The sequence below is a fragment of the Frieseomelitta varia genome, unplaced genomic scaffold, assembly GCF_011392965.1.
Source record: "Frieseomelitta varia isolate USP_RPSP 00005682 unplaced genomic scaffold, Fvar_1.2 scaffold_180, whole genome shotgun sequence".
Taxonomy (NCBI): domain Eukaryota; kingdom Metazoa; phylum Arthropoda; class Insecta; order Hymenoptera; family Apidae; genus Frieseomelitta; species Frieseomelitta varia.
In genome coordinates, this window is record NW_025109528.1 from 489968 (window position 1) to 509710 (window position 19743).

The 19743-nt window shown below is 36.6% G+C and overlaps 1 protein-coding gene across 5 annotated transcripts in view; it reads left to right on the forward strand.

Moving 5' to 3' along the window:
• Positions 1–19743, forward strand: part of LOC122538828 (dystroglycan-like) — a 192661-nt gene that overhangs the window by 103624 nt on the left and 69294 nt on the right. For 4 of the 5 annotated variants that reach the window (XM_043673264.1, XM_043673261.1, XM_043673262.1 and 1 more), the window contains exon 2: positions 15495–15508. The exons of the other annotated variant lie outside the window; for it this stretch is intronic. The gene's annotated coding sequence lies outside the window, so the exon portion shown is untranslated. The remainder of the gene's footprint in view (positions 1–15494; positions 15509–19743) is intronic. 5 annotated transcript variants of the gene reach the window in all.

Below are 19743 nucleotides of genomic sequence, written 5' to 3' on the forward strand. Positions count from 1 at the left end.
ACTTGAATTTCAAGCTCAAAAAAATTTTTCTTTTTTTTCTGTATTGTGTTTTACTTATCAGGAAGATAAAACTTTTCCAAGGAACCACAGATCGCAACCTAATAGTTCTTTTGAAAAATGGCAAAAAAGTTTTTTAATCATTTAACACTGCGTACGCGTGAGTCCTAACAGCGACTTTATGGTTCTGGATTAGGTTTCATTAATATTTGATTTATCATAGTTATAGCATCAGTGTGAGTTTAAATAATCAAATGATAAAACTAACATTAGTCGAATATAAACGTTACATCCACCCATCCAGAATCATAAAGTCGCTGTTAGAATTTTAAGGTAAAAAGGTTTTTTTTTGTTTTGCTTTGTATTCCACTTATCACGAAGATAAAACTTTTCCAAGAAACCTAATAGTTCTTTTGAAAAATGGCAAAAAAGTTTCTTAAATGATTAAGACTGCGAACGCATGCGTCCTAACAGCGACTTTATGGTTCTGGACGCGTGGATGTCCATATTTCGAATAATGTTAACAGTTAGTTTTATCATTTGATTATCCATACTATTATAATACTAATAATAAGTACCTATTACGAAAATTACGTACAATAGACATCCGAACGTCCAGAATCATAAAGTCGCTGTTAGGACGCACACGTCTGCAGTGCCAAACGATTAAGAAACCTTTTCCAAAAGAACTATCAGGTTGTGAACTATGGTTCCTTGGAAAAGTTTTACCTTCGTGATGAATAAAATACAATGCAAACAAAAATTTTGACCTTGAACTTCAAGGTTCGACAGGCCCTTTACACGTAGTTCCATCAAATCGAAAATTAGTAGATATTCATCTATGATAGCCACGGACAAACTTTCCTCACCATCCTGTATATCCGCTACCGGTGCCAGCTTTCGTAAGTTTCACCAGGCTGCCAGTTGACGAGCGACCGCGACCGATCGCGTCATATATGGCTCTGTTCTTGAAACACGAGCGATCGTCCCACTTTTACGGTGTTCTGTCGCGTGTGTTCACGCGCCGCGTTCCTCGCGAGCTCTCGCCAGTTTTCCTTCGAGCGTGTTCCTTCTCCCTCACCCCTCATCCCGTAAGCTCTTTCTCTTCGAGATTGACGAGATTGGCGAGTAGCTGCTCGGAAGTAATCCGCGAGGTCCGTTTATGAGACTTTTCTTTTTCTTCTTCTTCTTCTTCTTTCTCTCGTCTCGACTCGTCGAGGTTGCGCAACCTGTCGCAACATGAGAGAAATTTGCACGAGAAATTGTCACCTGCTACTACCTTCGCGAGGAATAACAACACCGTCCGCTTCCCTCCGGTGTTGGAAACACGTATGCTTCTTCCTGGCGATTCTTCGCTTGTCGCGTTAAACGCCCGTGAGCTGGGAAGAAAATCTCGGCGTTGGTCCCGGAAACAGATGTTGTTCCTTCGGGTATAACCTCGCATCTTCAGACAGCGCCTCGTATTTTCGGATTATTTCGTCATTCTGACAAATGTTTTGTCGTACCGAAGCGTACAGTTTGCTGGTTACTTTCGTTTGCTCGTCTATCTTTGGAGACGTAGTCAGATTGTGAAAACGTTGAACGATACACACAGGAGCTAAACAATACGAATGTGTCCGTTTAATGATCTTCGCGATGATCACGATTTATCAAAACTATTTCTGCTGTTTATAAGCGTGACCAGTTAACGCGCGCTGACGTCCACCGGTTTTTATCTGAGACGATATTTCTGGCTCAGCGAAGCAAGTATTACAGCGGCGCGGTAACATGTTATGTTTGCTCTCCATCTTCGCGAAAGACTTTAAATATATATTTATTTATATAAATATTTAAATATTACATAAATATTTAAATATTACATAAATATTAAATTTATTTAAATATTTAAATATTATATAAATATTAAATTTATTTAAATATTTAAATATTACATAAATATTAAATTTATATAAGTATTTAAATATTACATAAATATTACATTTATTTAAATATTTAAATGTTACATAATTATTAAATTTATTTAAATATTTAAATATTACATAAATATTACATTTATTTAAATATTTAAATGTTACATAAATATTAAATTTATTTAAATATTTAAATATTACAGAAATATTAAATTTATATAAGTATTTAAATATTACATAAATATTACATTTATTCAAATGTTTAAATATATATTTATTTCGGCCGTACATTTAAAGAAAAAGTTACAAAACACAAAACGGAGCAGTTTTCTTAGCTTCTTAACCGCGTTATGTTTAAAATAAATCTATAGTTACTTGAAATAAATATTTCTTTGTTTATAAGTGTTATTTCGAATATTATCAATATATTATATATTATAAATATTATTTCAATTATCATTTATTTATAAATATTTATTTCAAATCCTCTGCATTGTTACGTTCCTCGTACACTACGCGAGGGCGAAATAAGTAGAAACAGTCAGCTATTTTGACAACGTGCAACGAGAATGTTGCTGTTTCGACATCAGTATGAAAAAAATTAAGCGATTTTGACAGCGTTAGCATTTTGACAAGATGAAAATTGCGAACAAGGTTAAGTTCAACAGCGTGCCACCTTGGCGAAATTTCAAAAATATCGCGATGTTTGTCAGATGGCGGATAACCGTGACAGACGGGGTACGATCCTCGAGCGATCACGTGTACACGCTTTGCATTCGTCTCGAGCGTTCTGCTATCTGGCTGCGAGCGCAATAAGCGCATTCTTCCCCCGCGAGACTCGCGTGCATCGTAAGATAAACTACAGATGAAAATGCCCGGTGTGGAAATTGCGCGCTGCTCTCGCGTAATATCTAAACGCTCGTCCCGCGTCACGACCCCATGATTTCGATCGAGCGATCGAGCTGCTCTGCTGCTCGGCCAGCAGCTCCTGGGCGTGGCTGAAAATCGCTCGATTGAGAAACATTCCCACTCGATTGACCCTGTTACACCGTGGATTCCCCGCTGTTCTAGAATCTGGCGAATCATGCAGCATTTACGTGTATAAGTAGACACAAGTTGCACATTATTAGAATATACGTGCAGCGCGTTGAAGGACATTCCCTGCATATTTTTCCATTCGACGACTTTCAAATTTTCCGCGAGTTCATCTACTTGTCAAGCCGATGTAGTGATATTGTGGAGGTTTGCCCTTTTTAAGAAATGTACAATGATTATTATTTATCTTAATGTACGTACAACGAGGTGTTTATGCTTCGCTCGAATTCCAAACAACGGAAATTATAACATATTTCCTGCTGCTTTATTTTTTCTTTTTTTTTTTTTTTGTAATTCTTTTGTTTCATAAATGCTCACATTTACAACAGTATTGTAAATTTAGAAAATATTATTACGTATATTATTAAAATAAAATTAGTTATTAAAATTTTAAAGGTATTATTTAAACTTTAAAGTAGTATTATTAAAATTTTAAGGGTATTATTTAAATTTTAAAGTAGTATTATTAAAATTTTAAAAGTTTTTACAACAGTGTGGTAAATTTAAAAAATTTATACGTATTATTAAAATTAGTAAAATTAATTATTAAAATTTTAAAAGTATTATTAAAATTATTTTTAAAATTTTGAAAGCATTATTAAAATTTTAAAGTAGTATTATTAAAATTTTAAAAGTATCATTTAAATTTTAAAGTAGTACTATTAAAATTTAGAAAAGTTAGTGAAATTAGCAAAATTTAGAAAAATTAATGAAATTAGCAACATGCAGAAAAATTAATAAAATTGGTAAAATCTAGAAAAATTAGTAATATTAATAAGATTTAGAAAACATTGGTAAAGTCAGTAAAATTATTAAAATTTTGAGAAATACTGTACGTACATTTCGTTTGAACAAACGTTCTGTCAAAAATCGAAATCAAATCCCCCGACATTGATAGACCTCAGAATCAAAGGAATCCGTTCAATTGCTATTTCCGAGGTATTTGCGCGTGTTTCGAGTTGCCGTTCTTTCACGGCGCGTCGATCCGTTGGCGCGATTCAAAGAGAGGACTCATCGTGAGGTAACTGGATTCACTGGCGAAAAATGGACGAGAGTCGATTAACGGTGAACAGCGATATCTCTGCTTTGGCTATGTGTACGAATCGACGAGTCGTTCAATGAGAACGAATAGAGTTACGGTCAACAACTGTCCAGGCAACCGACTTCGCGATTGCTTTTGCGTGTCATTAAGTCCCGTTTCTATGAAAACATTTCACACGTGGTATTTTACATAATTAGAAAGATCGAAAATCATTCTCCGATACATTGGTTTCAACTCGACTTCCGAGAGATTGTCGAACAGATTTTTTGTTCTTATGATTATCGATTCCTTTTTTCTGGTTATGTTTCACCACTAGACTCGTTGTAGGTTAGGTTAATGACTGATTTTGCGTGTCATTAAGTCCGCGTTTCCGTGAAAACATTTTACACATGGTAATTTACATAATTAAAAATTAAAAGTCATCCTCTGATACACTGATTTCTACTGGACTTTTGAGAGATTTTTGTTTTTGTGAATAAGTTTCACGACCAGACTCGTTATAGGTTAGGTTAGTGACTGCTTTTGCGTGTCATTAAGTCCCGTTTCCATAAAAATACAAAATATCTTACATATCTTACATAATTAGAAAAATCAAAAATTATTATTCTACACTGGTTTCTACTTGACTTTCGAGAGATTTTTTCTTCTTATGATTATCGATTCCTTTTTTATGGTTATGTTTCACGACCAGACTATAGGTTAGGTTAGTGACTGATTTTGCGTGTCATTAAGTTCCTGTTTCCGTGAAAACATTTTACACGTGGTAATTTACATAATTAGAAAAATTAAAAATCATCCTCTGATACACTGATTTCTACTGGACTTTTGAGAGATTTTTTTTTTTTGTGAATAAGTTTCACGATTAGACTCGTTGTAGGTTAGGTCAGTGATTGCCTTTGCCTGTCATTAAGTCCCGTTTCCATAAAAACACAAAATATCTTACACAATTAGAAAAATCAAAAATTATTATTCTACACTGGTTTCTACTCGACTTTCAAGAGATCGTCAAACAGATCGTTTTCTTTATGCATAAAATCGAATAGATTCTTTTTGTTTCTAGTTACGAATAGATTCTTTTTGTTTCACGACCGGACTCATTATAGGTTACGTTAGTCATTAAGTCTCGTTTCCGTAAAAACACAAAATATCCTACGTAATTAGAAAAACTAAAAAATCATCCTCCGAGATATTAGTTTTCTTCGAAAATTTTCGTCGATTGTCAGATTTTTAATGGAGAAATTTCGAGCTTTACGAATAGATTCTTTTTGTGAGTAAGTTTCACACGACCAGGCTAGGTGACAGGTTAAGTTAACTTAGGTTCGCGTTTAACTTATTTGGAAAATCGAGAAACTACCCTCCGGTTTGACGATCACTGGTCCCTCGCCTGTAATCTAACACCAGGGGCTCGTTACTTGGCTAGACCTTCTTCCCTCGGCGGTGGTACATCGTGTTACGCACCGGGACCGGGAGTGAATCTGGCGAGCGAGCGTGTCATCGTGTCCGAGCAACAACACCCGAGGGGTGCTGACTGAGGAAAATACGTATGTACGCAGGCAGCGTACGTATCCTCTTTCTCGGTTCGTCGGAGGTGGTTGCACGTTGACACACGAGATTTGGATTTGTATTTTTAAGCTCGTCTTGGCGTAGACATTTCGCCGATATTGCTCCAATTTCCATTCGCCTTCGCTTCAGTTTCGGATGTCTCGTATTTAAAACGTCATCGATATTTTCGATCGTACTTTTGAATAAGTCCACATGACGCTGTCGAGTGTCGGACGGCGACAAGAATTCTCCACGACGATTAATCTCCAACGTGCTCTCGCCACGTTAATCTCTAACGAAATTATTCGTTTCTGTTGAAAATAAATCGTGCCGCCGGTGCAACAAACAACGAGCTGGGTTGATTACTGCTTTATTGTAATTTATTCTTATTAGGTTTAAAATGTTATAACTTATTCTCATTAAGTTCAGAAATAAGTTTAAATGTATTCAGTGTGAAAAGAAAAATGTTGAAATGTTGAATTTACAATCGAATAATAACAAACAATACCGGAATTCAGTAGTATTTACTGTTATTAATACAACGGTTGACGCTCATTCCCTCTTACGCGTTCATTGTCGGATGGACTTGCTTATGGGGGTACCAGTACAGTATACTAGATGTACAATCGGAATTGCAGCGAGTATTGCAACATTTTTACATAAACAAGTCTCAAAAAGTCACGCCTTTTGGTTCCGAATAAAAGTTCCGCAAAATTATTAAATTACAATTGTACAATCTTTTAATTACACCGCGTTGCAACGTAACGTTGGCTGGCGAAAAGTGGTAAAAGGTGCTGGACTGTTCCGGTACTTGAGTCGCAAAGTCGTTGCAAATTGTCGTTGCCGTCCGGTGGTGGTTTTCCAACAGGGACACGGAAACGCGCGTCGTCGCGGACCGACTAATCGCGTTAAGGATAATTCAATTATCCGTTCCGTGCACTTATGAACGTGCCGTGAATTAAGCCGTTCTTTCGCCGCTCGTTTCACCGGGGGGGAGGGAGGAATCGAAAGATCTGAAGTGTTTTGCCGGTATGCTAGGCTTCGGCCGTAATCAGTGGCTCGAGAAGCTTTTGTTGTCTCTCGGACCGGTCTAGCCGCGTGGATGCACTCGTCACACAAGTGTACTCCCTCCCCCTGCTCACATCCATTGCCGATTCATCCTTTGTTGCCGAATTCTCCGCGTGTCTCGCCGTGAAATCGCTCTAACTCTGTCTCTCTTCCATGTCTCTCGACCAGAAAGTTTTCTTCGATCCTGTGACTGTTCGCGAATTTCAAGTGACGTTCGCATCAAAATTGAGACGAGACGTTAGACGATGATTAGGCACAGCGTGTGTCATTGACTCTTTCGCACCAAGTGCGTCATACACATCGAAGAGAAGAAAAACCAAAATTAATAAAAAATAAAAACAGAGAAGCAACATTCATTTTAAGAATGCTACATAATCATTCACTAGTTAAATCACTAGTTAAATTCAGTAATAAAAGTCAGAAAGTGTACTAAGTTGGGCCTTAGATTGTAAATCAGTATAAATTTCAATTTCTACATACCTTTCGCTTTATTTGAAGACAATTTTCTCTCAGTTAGTTCTTTAATAATCAACGTTAGTTATAACATATAATATAATATACAATATAATCAGTTGTGCAATTTAATTAAAATAATATAAGAAAAATACAAGAAGTTGGGCCTTAGATTGAAACCAATATAAATTTCAATTTCTACATACCTTTCGCTTTATTTGAAGACAATTTTCTCTCAGTTAGTTCTTTAATAATTAACTAATAACGTTAGTTATAACATATAATATAATATATAATATAATTAAATCACTAGTTAAATTCAGTAATAAAGATCAGAAAATACAACAAGTTGGGTCTTAGATTGAAACCGATATAAATTTCAATTTCTACATACCTTTTGCTTTATTTGAAAACAATCTTTTCTCAGTTAGTTCTTTAATAATCAACTGATAACGTTAGTTATAACATAATATAATATACAATATAATCAGTTGTGTAATATAATTAAAATAATATAAGAAAATATAAGAAGTTGGGCCTTAGATTGAAAACAATATAAATTTCAATTTTTACATACCTTTCGCTTTATTTTAAGATATTTTTCTCTCAGTTAGTTCTTTAATAATTAACTAATAACATATAATATAATATATAATATAATTGAATCACTAGTTAAATTCAGTAATAAAGATCAGAAAATACAAGTTGGGTCTTACATTGAAACCGATATAAATTTCATTTTCTACATACCTTCCACTTTATTTGAAGACAATTTTCTCTCAGTTAGTTCTTCAATAATCAACTGATATAGTTAGTTATAACATATAATATAATATACAATATCAGTTGTATAATATAATTAAAATAATATAAGAAAATATAAGAAGTTGGGTGTTAGGTTGAAACCAATATGAATTTCATTTTCTACATATCTTCCGCTTTATTTGAAGACAATTTTCTCTCAGTTAGTTCTTTAATAATCAACGTTAGTTATAACATATAATATAATATACAATATAATCAGTTGTGCAATTTAATTAAAATAATATAAGAAAAATACAAGAAGTTGGGCCTTAGATTGAAACCAATATAAATTTCAATTTCTACATACCTTTCGCTTTATTTGAAGACAATTTTCTCTCAGTTAGTTCTTTAATAATTAGCTGATAACGTTAGTTATAATATAATATATAACATAATCAGTTGTCACAACACACTCTACGCATAGTTCGTCCCTTTGGCTAGGAATTGCATTGCACACCCGGTGTGTAACTTGTCTCGAATGAGGCCAAACGTTAATTGAAACTTCAAACGACACGGTTATCAAATCATATGAGATATCAAATATATAATAAAACTGCATCGAACACCAAAAATATGTACATCTAACCGCGTCGAATACCAAAAGCACGTACACCCTAGCCACCTCGAATATTTACAAAATACCACAACGCAGCTGCCCTTTGGCGTAGTCGAAATTCCCCGCTTTTCCACTAGAGGAGAGTAAGCGCGTATACTTCCGCGGTGGTGCGCATACACCGCGTGTTTTTATCACCGTTTGATTGCCACGGGCATGGCGAACGGCTATGGCAAACGCGCGCCATAACAGGGCTGCTTTCACGCCGTAATTCCATTTCGGTCAGGCCGTTGATCGACGAGGAGGCACGTTTTGCCCGACGATTCACGCGTGGCCTGTTGCCATCGCTTCGGATCTTTTAACCGGCCGCGCGTTATTTTTGATGTTGGGGGGTTGATGCGAACCGGCTGCGCGGCCGATCACCGCCAAATTTATCTGCCCTTTCCGGGGAAAACTCCAGAGATAACGCTCTGCGTAAGAAGCCTAAAATTCAACAAAGTCGTCTTGTACAGCTGTGCTACGAGCCAGTTACTTGCGTTAATCTAAAATTTTATTTCGGCGCGGTTCAAGTGTGATCTTAACACGTCGTGTAAAATAAAATGTTACTTTAAAAACTCCAAATTACAATGAGAAGTAATAAAAATGTCATTTGGGTTTTCTTCTAATAACATTAGAGTTACACATAAGTGGTAATCACTCGTATAGCCTTCTCCTATCACCGGTGACAGTGGTGTCGTTTCTTTGCAAACCGCATCAGCGCAAGTTGCTCTATTTCTTTGGATTAACCATCTTCTTGCCCATTTCTTTTTTTAGTATTTAATTTCTTATTTTTTGTAAGTAATAATAATTGCCTATTATATTTAGAGTAATATTGGAGTTTGAAGACGATCCGACATTTTGAAACACGCGTTTCAACGTTGGTGTCACACGAAAAAAAATTGAAAAATCGCATGTTTCAACAATATTGTGGGGGGTATTCTAGTGTGAAGTGCGTGTTTTTAACTTTGTTTGGAAATTTTTTTTGCAAAGAAACTATTATACCTTTTTGCAGTCAAATTGACAAGGATTATTTGCACGTATTTCAACGACGTTTTAAAAGTTTTTAGAAACAAGTGGTACTGCATACTCTCAAACATAGTCGCTTTTAAAAAAGGTCGTCTCACGATGTCCATGATTCCGGCCATTCTGCTTGTCTAAAATAAGAAAAACGTGATAGTTTCTTAATTGGTATGGATTTGGTAATAGCCGGAACTAGAACAAAAGAAAAATGTTAATAATTGAAGAAGTGGCGATACTTTGAAGTTCGATTATCGATTTTTGCATGTTTTTGTTAAACTTCGGAAGCCTAAAAAAAATATAAAAAATAAAATTGTTTGGTTGATTCTGGCAGGGCCTATAGTCACACGTGTACTAAATGTGTACTTAAAATTTTGAGTCAATTGGTCAAGTAGATGTTGAGATATCATGGACACCGTTCTGAAAAACATAGTTGCCAGAAAAATGCCTTTAAAGTTTAGTATTGCGGTAACAAGACACTGGTCTTTCGCGGCGTCTTTCAAATACCCATAACTCCGTTAATTTTAGGAGTTCACATGTAAGGTTCCAGAGATGTATTTTTGAAGAATATGCAAAAAAAAAAAAAAAATCGATTTGTTTAAAATCTCACACTAGAATATCCCCTTAACAGCAGCTATCTCCGTTCTCATCGATGGATCCTCGATCCTCGTTCCAAACAGTAGCCAACGAACAAACAGTAGTGCCAACTCGTAGAGACAGTTCTGTCAACGAGGAGAGACGCGTGAGAAACGCGAACGACGTTGACAACGGGTTGAATTCTTTCAAGAAGTTTGCGCAAGGGTTGAGACTCCTTCGAGACACGCGGCGCGTGAAAAGAAATGCGTTGCTCGTTATTTCTCGGGTGAGAACGCGGCTTTATATCGGTGAGGTCATCGTCTGAACCGGTGGATTGGAGCCGAGCGGATGTTTGACTAAGGTACAGAGACGGGCATGTAGCGTGTAATGCGGTTCGCGTGGAGAAACTCATGACTCACGGATGGATGACAACGCGTGAACGAAAAGAACTTTTTTTTTCTTTTTTTCTCTTTTTAACGAACCTGTTCCTTCAAGGAACAGCCTGCGCCTCGAAGAAGTGGACTTTGGATACGTATAGTATCTCTTTCTTCGTAGATCAGGTTGCTTCTGGCTGTACGCGCGAGTACAAGGTTCGTAGATGAATTCCACACCTTCGATTTTGAAACTGAACTTAGTGCCAACTTAGTGAAACACACGGTGGTGGTTTTAGGATTGCATTAGTGAACGCACGCAGTGTTGGCACGTTGCAGATTCATTGACGAAATCAATGAACCATCGGTTTCATATTGTATTAAAACGCACTGCCGACACGAAAAATCTGAATACGCGCGATCGCGCTGTGTGGGATTCAGTCGGTTGCATTAGAAGTTCGTACGAGCTGATCACTCAGTTTGTCTGCAATTTTCCTCCACCGTTGAAAATTAGTTTCCGCCCTGTGCGTTCTTTCTTTCTTTGATTTGGCTAACAGTAAGTCAAAGCTGGAGTGGGGAGATCGACGCAGTGGAGGGGGGTCACCCTACCGACTGAAAGAGTGGGGGCACTAGCCACGCGGGCCGCCAGTTCGCCACCTCTGCCTTAATGTATCGTCGAATTTTATTGCGCATTTAAAGAGAAATATACAGAATAGGAGCCGATATACATTTCTACGAAAGATAGACGAAAAGATGTGGTCCAAAGCTGTCCGTGTGAAATTGAAAAATATGAAACTCCATGCCTTATAAATACTCATATAGAAACTCCTTACTTTTCGAATGCTAATTCTGATTGTTAGTAAACTGAATCTCGTCATATTGTAGTCCTATTGTAAAAACGGGTTAAATTGTAATTTAGTGGAAGACCTTGAATGATAGAACGTCGAAATGAGAAACAGACGGAGAGAACAAGCGTATATAAAGTCTGCGTCATCGAATTACAGCGTGCATCGCGGCACACGCCATAACGGTTGCTATTAATAGATAGACGTACGGTCTATTACTCTTGATTAAGTCTATTACCAGGGTAACGGCATTGCGCGATAACGTACTCGGGCAACCGGCTCACGCACGCTTTTATTATTACGCCTGTCTGTAAATGTTGTAATCGAGCGGGGGCGCGTTGCACTTTACGCCCGGCCGTTCAATTTTTATCGGACGCGTGTCCAACGAGCACGTTATCGGCTCGCGTGACCGGTTCGCACGAATTCACGTCCACGCGTGCACGCTCCGTCGCGATGGAAACGACCATTTTTCGACCACTTTCACCGGGCGTGCTCGAGCGTGCCGAAAAAAATTCTCTGTGTCGCGCGTGTTGCTCTCTTCTTGAATATATATATATATATATATATATATATATATATATTTCGTCGATATAAAAGGTGACTTAGTATAAGAGGTGAAGAAATGAGTCCAAAAGACAGAACAAAAAATTTTTTTTTGTTAAAACCTTCGATTTGGAGAGGATCGAGTTTAAAAATTTCAGTGTACTTAATCTCTTGTGCTGGAATGACGTGCCACGCACGTCGAGAATTTTTCCTCCCAAAATTGCAATATTTTCTCAGTTTTGAGTATGTTTAAGTATAACTCGGGCAGAACAAATAATAAATTTGTTATTACTTCTCAATAATTTCTACCCAGCGGTGTCATACCGGCGAGTTCAAAAGGAAAGCGACAAATTACTGCGGTACGGCTTGGTCACTCGTTATGGTCCGCAATCAGTTGCCGGCGCAAGTGGTTAATACCAGTATAATTGATTTAGATAATTCTAGACTAGTAGTGGAAAGTTATTCTGTAATACGTTATATAAAACTGAGTAAAAGAATGTGAAATAGAATTTTTTTTTTGTAGAATGTTTCGTTTCCGAGAAGATCGAGTTACCAAGGTAATTTTTAACGAGACACATTCAAACTCCATTCTCTTGAAAATGCTTTTGCTTCGACCAGCAAATTTTTATTCCACGCTTTTCCACTTATTTTCCACTTATTTTCGTGCAAGAATATTCGTCGATTATTCGCGCACGTCAATTAACTAAAGTCAGGTTGATGAACTCGACGAACTCGATTTTCTCGAATCGAAAACGAAGGCTTCGACGAACAAAGTTCATCCTTTCTTTTCTTTTTCCTCGTTTCTCCGCATAGAATCATCCCGTTCTCGGTTGTTCACCGCCAAATACACCCGGGACACTCTGTACACAGAGTTCGCCAGCCAGATTGCTGTTTCGCGTGACCGCCGTGGATCAACTTCCATCGCGATTCACGAGCCTAACCCGTTCGATCGGCTTATCTCGAAACTTCGATGTCCGTCGTCCAAGTATCTGAAAGCGCAACCACCGTGGCGGCTCTCCGTCCAACAGCGAGTTGAAAACCTCGTGCAACCTCGTCGTGTATGCTTCGTTCGTTCGTTTCGCTCTGGACCTAAGTTTTACTTAATAACATAAGCCTCGATAAGCGAACGAAACGATCAGCCTTGTTCCCAGAGCTGTTTTCAGAGCGGGGATCGTTGCACAGGTTCCTTTGCCGCTTTCACACGATCCCACGTCAGCACGTGCTTACGTTACACGAAAATTTCAAATCGTCCTGATGAGATTGGAATTAATCTTCTCAGGCTTCATCGAATCGAAAGTAAGCTCTACGTGTAAGCATTTACGTGTGAACGTTTCACGAAACCGGAGAGTTCGATTTTGCAGAGAATTACAGACGAAAATGGGCGTTAAACGTTAACCACTTGCGCTGGCAACTGATTGCAGACCATAACGAGTGACCGAATTGTATAAAATAATTCGTCGCTTTCTTTTCCTTTTGAACTCGTCGGTATGATATCACTGGATAGAAATTATTAAGAAGTACTCGTCGGTATGATATCACTGGATAGAAATTATTAAGAACTTATCGTTCGTTTACATTTAAATATACTTGGAACTGAGAAAATGTTGCAATTTGGAACAAAAAAGTAGAAATTATTAAGGAGCAATGAACTTATCGTTTGTTTGCATTTAAATATATTTAAAACTGAGAAAATATTGCAATTTGAGACCAAAAAAAGTAGAAATTATTGAGAACCAATAAACTTATCGTTTGCTCACATTTAAATATACTTAAAACCGAGAAAACGATGCAAATTGGGACCAGAAAAATAGAAATTATTAAGAACCAATAAACTTATCGTTTGCTCACATTTAAATATATTTAAAACCGAGAAAACGTTGCAAATTGGGACCAAAAAAATAGAAATTATTGAGAACCAATAAACTTATCGTTTGCTCACATTTAAATATACTTAAAACCGAGAAAACGTTGCAAATTGGGACCAAAAAAATAGAAATTATTGAGAACCAATAAACTTATCGTTTGCTCACATTTAAATATACTTAAAACCGAGAAAACGTTGCAAATTGGGACCAAAAAAATAGAAATTATTGAGAACCAATAAACTTATCGTTTGCTCACATTTAAATATACTTAAAACCGAGAAAACGTTGCAAATTGGGACCAAAAAAATAGAAATTATTGAGAACCAATAAACTTATCGTTTGCTCACATNGAAAAAAAAAAAAAAAAAAAAAAAAAAATTCTCCTTCCAGCGCAAGTGGTTAAAAGTAATCGGGACAAATCGTGAAAGATATCGCCTTGTAGCTCTCGAGCGACGCGAGCTCTATAGATCGTGTTCCGGAACCGCGTGAATCGTGGGACGACGAACGCGAGAAAGGAAAGAGGGAACTATAGCTGTTCTTTGGACGAGGTTGGACGGGGAATCACTGACGACGAGCCATAAAGGGACGACAAATGAGGAGGGACATCGGCCGGTAGTCCAGGATAATCCTTAGAGATGGAAGAGACGGGCACTTGTGCGAGAGCTTGGTTCCCCTTCTCGCTTATTGGACGCGGTTCTCCTGTCCCTAGCAGAGACCTTTAACATCGTGTAAAGAGAGAGGGAGAGAGAGAATTTTCTCTGTTAGCCGGAAAGGTCGCTTACGCTTTACAGCTCCTGATGCGCCGTTGAATTTTAATGCTCCACATTTCGAACGTTTCCTGGAAGCTGACGTTGCTCGAGACGAAAATGTGGCTGGCTTGACGAATGGCCGACGAGAATCCCCGTTGTCGGACGAGAGATAAGCGCAATCACGTTCCTCGGACGTTATGCGGTCTCTCTCTCTCTCTCTCTCTCTCTCTCTGTGTCGCGGATTAATAGGCTCTTTAGGAAACGTGTAGATCGATACTTCTGTCTGGAGAGAAATAATGGTTGTATTAATTTTCAATTCAGAAATAAATTCGAATAATACTGTATTGAGGGATTTTGATATTAAGTTTTTAATTCAGATTTCATTGAGAATGAGGAACGTAACTGTTCCAACGAAAATGCAAAATTGTGTGGATAATTTTTAAAGTGAATTTCAACGTTTGTAAGCAGACATTATGCAACCATTCGCTTGGCCTCGTTTTGAAGTGCGTTTCTGCTTGAAACATAAGTTGAAAGTGTAGAATAGAAATTGTTCGTCCGAGGCATCGTTCTCGAGAAAGTCGAGTCTCGAAAGTTTATCAAATACTCGTGCATTCGAAGTCTACATTTTCTTGAAAATGAAGAATTTTAATCTACGTTTTTTGACCTATTTTCGCACGTAGGACAACTTCCTATTGATTACTTTTTTCTAATACATTTAGAATTACCCAAGTTCGTGTATAATAATTTTATCCTCTTATAATTTATTTTCGACTTATTTTTTTCACCAGAAATCACCTCTACCTGTTCCCCTGTATATTTATATCATCTACAAGTTAAGGCATTATTCATTATTTATACACAGAAATTAAAAAAAAAAAATTATTCCCACTTGACTGAAAAACGTGGGGTTACTTGCGTCAATATAATAATAAAGTATGTAATTAATATACAAAGTATGACACATATTCGAATTAAACTGCCATAACTACATCAGTTAGAAATAACTCTTTTTTCTTCTTTTTCAGGTCAAACACTCGAGGTACGTGAACACGAATTCAATCAGATTGGGGAAAGTTTCGGCGATGAGGTAATTGATTCTTCTCTGCAACACGCGTTATCTTCTGTTTGCTCGTCCGGTAGGATGAGTTTTCTTTCGAAGACACCCGACTATTGACTAAAAAGCTCGATCGATCTCGCCGTATTATTTTACCTCGCGATTCCTTCCTTCCTTCCTTCCTTCGTCCGGTTGAAATACAAATTTCAAGCAGCAGCTAAAGCTCGAGAGAAACGGGAGCACGAATTTAGTCTCCGTTTCATTTATTTATCGCGCGATTTATTCGCAGCGGGGTGGGGCAGTTTTCGTGGAACAATTAGCAGCGAGCATTCTCGGTTGCGAGCGTGCTCGGGCGAGAAAAAGTTGCGGTTGCAGATGTCCGATGCGTTTGCAGCCGCTTCGGACCCGGACTGCAGCCGCTCTTTGTTGCAAATTTCGCCAACGGCGAATGCTCGCATCTGCTCGGAAACGCTTGTTAAAAGTTCACGCTAATGACTATTCGTCGACTACGTTAATTCGTCGCAGCGTGTGCGTGTCCTGAATGAAAGCGCCAACGGCTCGCCTCGGGTGCTTTTTCCTTTTTCGCCTCTTTTTTCTTTTTTTTTTTTCTTTTTTTCTTTTTTTTTTTTCTTTCTTTTTTTTTCGATCGAGCTTACTAGTCGGAGAGAAGGGTTTTCAGTCGCGTGAAAACGGCTAAACGCCGGCTCCTTTTTTGTTTCGTCAGATTTTTTTCGCGAGAATCGAGACTCGATGAAAGCTCCGATTTTATTGGGGGAGGGGGGGGGGGGGATCGAGCTCTCGATGGAGATAAAAATCACTCCTCTCGATATTTCATCGCGTTGGAAGTTCGTTTGTCCTGCGTCGCATGAATTTTCAAAACGGCGCTGACGATAAGACTGAAATATGTGGCTGGTTGAGAGATGGGTGGAAATAACAGGTAATGGAGCCAGTGAGTCGTTTGTATCCAGAGACTGAATCGGTATTACGGATACCGGTAAAATACCGGAATTTTTAGGTTACTATTCGATTACGTTTGATGAAACCGAAATGATGTTAGGTCGGTAGATGTATTTCGGTATAATACCGGTAAATAAAATACTAATATATTAGAAAAGGAAAGGGAGACAATGATTAAATGTTTTCATAAAGCTGCCGATAGTAAATTTGATGACGCTTATACACGTATTCTTTATTATTTCTAATACTAATTCATCGTTGTATCTCCATACAATATCAGCCACGATACTCTTACTTAATTTTAAAAGATGACCGTTTTTCCTTTTTTTCGGTGAAAAATGACTAATTGTCATATGTCAATAAATCGAAAGAGGAGTTAAAACAACGATTAATCGTAGAATGTAAGAATATTCCGCTAAAAAACAATTACTGGAAATATGCCTAAGCGTCTGCGATATATTATTGAAGTTGAAAGCTACCTAACAAAATATTAATTATTGTTCATGTTAACAATTTTCAGGTTCAAATATTGTAGTTCCTCAAATGTCCGAATATTTTTGCCACGCTACATTTCGACACAGTACAGTTTATTATTTGATATTGAGAAAAGTATGTGCAACAAATAAATAAAATTTACGTTACTATAAACTATAATGACTGTTCTATTATATTATTAAAAAATTAATCCAAATTTACTATTACAAACAATCGAAATCCACAACAATATTTTGAATAGCATGATGTCCGAATATTAATAAGAGTCACTGTACGTAGAAAATGAAAAATGTGTTTTCGTCAGTAAAGCGGTACCGTACCGGTATATATTGCGGTATTTTTACTGTTGTGGACATCAAATACCGATAAAATACGTATGAAAATACGTATGACCGTCTTATACCGAGATTAAAACCGATTTTCCAAATAGCGGTTGTATTACGGTAATATGGGAGCAAATACCGGTATAATACCTAAACCTCGCAATATTTCGGTTTCAGGCTCTGGGTATAATACCTAAACCTCAAAATATTTCGGTTTTCAGTCTCTATGTCAGTCTCTATGTTCAGTCTCAGTTGTATCTATTCTTTTTCGAGCGAACGTTTCGAAGTTCTCAAATATGACAGTGTACAGTGGCTTCCATTTATCTCTTAAACTGTTCGTTTGTAGAAAAAGAATGTTTCGAGTGAAACTTATGATGGTCAGAGATCTATAGTCTGGACATGCTTCTGAGATTTCAAAGTGACCTTTGTCTTTTTTTTTTTTTTTTACACTATGTATTTTACTTTTTATTCAGATAAACAACGTAAATGACATTTTTATCCTTTAGAAATGGAGTGTATTGATACTTAAAGCAGCATACCCAACCTAAATCTTTAAATATTAATCAGTGTGATCTTAGAGAAATATACATAGTTTTGTTAAGAAAAAAAAAAAAAAAAAAAAAAAAAATAGAGATCATTTTAAAATCCACTTAAAATCAGACAGGATTTGTGAAGATCTTTTCCAAGAAAAGTATTTAACTTTACTTAAAACATTTTTCTCCCTGTGACGGGATAATTTCAAATGGAACAGCCTGTATAGTCGAGATTTCGATTCGAAATCTACTGAGCGAAAAAAAAAACCAAAAAAAAAAAAAAAAACAAAAACGGTAAAACTCGGTAATAATCAAATTTTGAACGGCGAGATGAGCGACAAGGGATGCTGTGAAAAATTCCACGAGACTCCCTTCCCCCTTTATTACAAATCCACGGTACTCTTTTCCAACAGCTCGAGCTCGACTCCCGACTGTAAGCGGATTTTTTCTTTACCCGTTAAGAAGATAAGGAAATTAGGGCTAATAAGATAACGAAATTACGGTTAATTACTATTTCTGATTCTGATAATGGGAACAGGAACCGATGTGAAGTAGTAATGCAATAAAGAGACTGAGGAACGCGAAAAACCTTTTGTGAAGAAGAGAGAGCAGTTGGTACATTGGAATTTTAATGGATTCTTGTGCAATTATTCGCTTTGGAACGTTGGAATTCAATAAACTTTGGCGTGTCGAAGTTTTGCGATTTATCGAATCAAGATATTTCTTCTTTTCTCTCTGGCTTAGTAATCGAAGCAAACGAAGATACAGGTTTTGCACTTTAAATCAACCCTCTTGCAAATTTCCTACAAATTTTCGACAAATTCGTTTTCTCCGAGCCATTGATAAAAATGAAGTTATTGTAAGTGGCAAAAACCATGTAAAAGTTATTATTCCGAAATGGAAAATTTTATTGCGTTGTACAAAGGTAACACAAAATGACGTAAAATGACTTGTTTAACATTAAAAGTATTTGTGTGGACACATATAGATTCATGTATAGAAGAGAAATAAGTATACATATTTATATAATAATCTGTAGGAACGATAGTTTGCAACAGAATGATTAATAACATCTACTAAACGTTTGTGGTTTGACAGATGAAACAAAATATTTCTTGCATGGAATTTAATTTTTGAAAAGACTTCTTTCTTTCAATGAGGGGATTTTACTTGAAGATTTCTTCGTCATTGAGTATGGTACAATGATGGCGAACCTATGATGGATCAGACACTGATTTTTATAAACTTATCATCATATATATAAAAGAATTTTAATTATTTTTCGAACCCCTCTTTTCAAAAAATGTTAAGAAAATTACAAGTGTGTAATTGTGTTTTATGGAGGATTTACGACTTGGTTTTGTATACATATAGGTATTTTAAGTCTTAAATGTTAATATGAGTTAATTGTGTCCAAAAAATTTTATATAGCGCTTACGATTAAATAGATGTAACAAACACTAAAAAACACACTAGATCCCATTCTCAGAATGGCTAGCTTGGCTAGTTTTTTCTGTAATAAAAGAGAGAACAGACAATAAAAAAATATTCAGAAATAAAGTATATGTATATATATATATATATATATATATATATATATATATATAATGTATAGTGCAGGGGTGACTGAGCATGATGTCACTCCTTTTATATCAATTTTTTGACGTCGACATTTATTTCTTGCTCCTCACTTGCAAAAGTAAAAGTTGTAAAACAAAAGGGAAACCTTTTAGAGGATTACAAAAGTGAGAACCAAAGAAAAGTAATTTTTAACCATACTCCCCTTTGCAAGTGACGCCACTGACTTAGTGACCCACGAGCTAATACTAAAAAAAAAAAAAATAATGAACAAAATTTGACCTGCTTTTCAAAAAGCAGTTCTCCGTCACTGCTATAGTAGAAACAATAAAGT